Consider the following 3,381-nt stretch of genomic DNA (forward strand, 5'->3'; position numbering starts at 1 on the left):
ACATATGATTTTCAAGAATAAGATAAAGGTTTTCTATATGTATTGGTATTGCTACTGATTTATTTAGTTTTAAGAGCCAAAAAAGAACAAATCTATGCTTTACAACTATCATATATTAATAATTTCATGATATTCATAGCTGTTGAAGAAGAGGCTCTCTTCACTCTTATGAGTTTCTTTTTATTTAACTTTTATTATTAGTTACATTTTATTAATTCTGTATCCCAGCTGTATCCCACCCCTCATTCCCTCCCAATCCCACCCTCCCTTCCTCATCTCCTCCCTGCTCCTTTCCAAGTCCACTGATTGGGGAGGACCTCCTCCCCTATGAGTTTCTTATGTGTTCTAAGATATCTTCATTGTCGTTGTCCTGAGCTTTGTAAATTCACGAAGACAATATTCTCCTACAGAGACAAGGAAACAGAACACCTATAAACACCACTGCATTCAGGTGTGCAAATGAATGACTGGTCCTGACTTTATAGCTTGCATGTTTGGCCAGGAGACAGTAAAAGTATTTACCTAAACATAGCCTTTTGTGCAGTTCCTAGTTGGCTATATGTCACCTAGCTACATCCAAATCCCCAGGAAGAGACACATTTCTTCAGTAACACTCTCATTATATGCTCTGTTGATTTCCACAAAAGTTATGAGTTGGACATTATTCTGGTTCACCACAAAAATTTCCCAGAAGATAATATAATTCAACCTGAAATGTATCTCTCTGTCATTGTTAGTTTTTGTCCACTTGACATCAACCTGGGCATTCCTACCCAGAGGAAATCTCAATTGAGTAATCACCTCCATCAGATTGGCCTGAGCTCCCTGGCATCCTCTTATTAGTAGATCCCATTTTATATACAGGCTTTAATAGTGGAAAGGTCTTCTAGAATACTGGAAGTTAGAAAATTGCCTTTAAACACACTGTAGATTTTTCTTAGTCACTGTTCTAGTGCTGTGAAGAGATAGCCTGAGCAAGGCAATTCTTATATAAAAATAAAGCATTTAATTGGGGGCTTGCTTACCATTTCAGAGACTTAGTCCTTTATCATCATGGCAGAGAGCATGGTAGCAGGTAGCCATGATTCTATAGAAGTAACTGGAAGCTACAACCTGATCTGTCAACAGACACAGAAGAGAGACAGAGAGAGAGAGAGAGAGAAAGAAAGAGAGAGAACAGAAACTGAGACAGAGTGTGCTGGTCCTGGCATGGCTTTTGAAACCTTAAATCCCATCCCGAGCGACATGCTTCTTTCACCAAGGCCATACCTCCTAATCCTTATAATTCCTTTTTTTTTAAGTAATAAAGATTTTATTTATTGAGAAGTCCTGGGATGGCGGTTATCTCCACACACACCCCATTCTGAGCAAGGGACAACACCCTAGGAAATTACTAAGAAATCACACTGTCCCAGCCCCCCAGGGCCAATACAGGGAGGAGGAAAACCCTCTGAAAGGGCTGGTCTTCCGATACAGGGGAAGATACAGAGAGAAGATACAGAGGAATCCATCACATGATGCTTCGGTCAGGGTATGCTGGGCTTGACGCCCTCTCTGGCCCCTCAAACCGGAGGACAGATGCAGTCATTTCTCTGGTGGTTTTCCTGCCATTCACTCACTTCTTACCTTTTCCCCGAGTAGAGCTTTCATCCTGTAGATTCAGCACAAGGTTGTCAGCTGTGAGATAGATGCAGTTCTGTGTTGTGGCGATCGTCTTAGAGATGTTCTGGGTGGCCCAGATTTTTCAGAGATTGATAGAGCCGGGATTCTTGCTCAGTGCATCTCCAAGTATCTTGGCAGCCTCAGCCTCCCCCTGAGCCTGCAAGGTCTTCTGTTCCCTGCTCCTGCTTTGCGTTTTCCACCCAAAACTGGGCCCACCTGGCTTCTTGCAGGGCCGCTTGTTTGGCTTCCACAGCAGCTGTGTACTCTCGGCTGAAGCTCAGCTCTGGGCGTCATCCAGGATGAGACTGATGTCCTTGGCTCGCTCTGTCAGCTCCCTTGGGATCAGAAGGGACACCTGAGATTGCTGGGTAATTAGCAGGAATTGAACTTGGCAACAACCCTCTTTGAGCACCTCATTGACAATGGACGGCAGCACTCGGTCCTCACAGTTCAGCCGTTAGGCGCTGGTACATGCTGCGAGCTCATGCGCATTGGGTTGAGAAAACACACGCAGGGGAATGTTCACCATCTGCAGCTCTTTGGAGCCTGTGGGGGAGGAGATTTTTCAGGGTGTCACCAGAATGTCATAGATGATGGACAGGAACCAGGCTTTCTTGAAATGAAGGCCTTCGGCCGGGACTGTATCTTGTTACACACACAAATACGATTTAAAGAAGATGGCTTAAAGAAGATGGCTCTAAGGCCCTCTTCCAGGGTAAACACGAATTTGCGGACGCCATAGGCCCCAGCAGCAGCTTCAGCTCAGTGCCCATGTCCCGAGGTCCTGCAGGCAGGCATCCTGCTAAGTCCTTCAAGTTCTGGGCCATGTCTGATCCTCCTGAAGGCAGCGGCACCAGCGGTCAGGAGGGGATGCCCGCCAGCTTCTACCCACTCCCGTTTACAGGCCTCGCCTTGCACAGGAGGATTGGGGGCTGTCCCCTGTAATCCTTTTAAACAGTTCCAGTCCCTGGTGATCAAGTATTCGAACATATAAGCCTCTAGAGGCCGTTCTCATTCAAACCACCACAAGAGTGTAAAGAAATTAAACATGGCTGCCTCCCATTTTCAGTCTTCGTCTATCACTCTTTAATGCATGCCTTGACTGTAATGTTTGTCACACCTGTATTTCCCAAAATCATCATATATTTTCTGATTTTGTTATCTCCAAGAAAACATGTCTTTAGGGTCCAGTGAACTAACAGCACTTCAACAAATTCTAATCTTCGTATCAGTTTTCTTACAAAATAATTAGAACTGTTAAGAATTTCTCTAATAATGGAAAACCATTTTCATTGGAATCCTCACTTGGTGAAAGCCGTTAGGCTAGCGGTTAAACATTCTGTAGGCCACTTCACCCCCATAACCATACTGAGGGAAATGCTGACATTTCTGTTTCAAACTCAAGAAAATGTTCAGCTCAGAAACCAGACAACGTGAACCACACCATGTGTCTGGCCATTGTTGGAGTCAGGAATCAACCACAAGTCAGTTAGACTTGTTGTGTGTTTTGATTCTATGCATATTTTGTCAGTTGATGTTTGGTCCCAATCTGTGGCCCTAACAACGCTGTAAACATACTCATCCAAACCAGTTTTATCACATTCAGAACTTTACACTTTAGATCCTATTTAGCTATGAGAGTATCCCTAATCCTTTAAATCCACACCAACTCACCCAATTTGCAATCTGTACAAAGTGCAAACACTTTTAGGCACAGAT

At 44.0% G+C, this 3,381-nt stretch overlaps 1 pseudogene; it reads right to left on the reverse strand.

The window, feature by feature from the left end:
• Positions 1 to 270: 270 nt before the first annotated feature.
• LOC110539715 (prohibitin-2-like) lies at positions 271 to 2,489 on the reverse strand (annotated as a pseudogene).
• Between the last annotated feature and the right edge of the window lie 892 nt (positions 2,490 to 3,381).

The sequence above is a fragment of the Meriones unguiculatus genome, chromosome 1 (genome assembly GCF_030254825.1).
Source record: "Meriones unguiculatus strain TT.TT164.6M chromosome 1, Bangor_MerUng_6.1, whole genome shotgun sequence".
NCBI lineage: Eukaryota > Metazoa > Chordata > Mammalia > Rodentia > Muridae > Meriones > Meriones unguiculatus.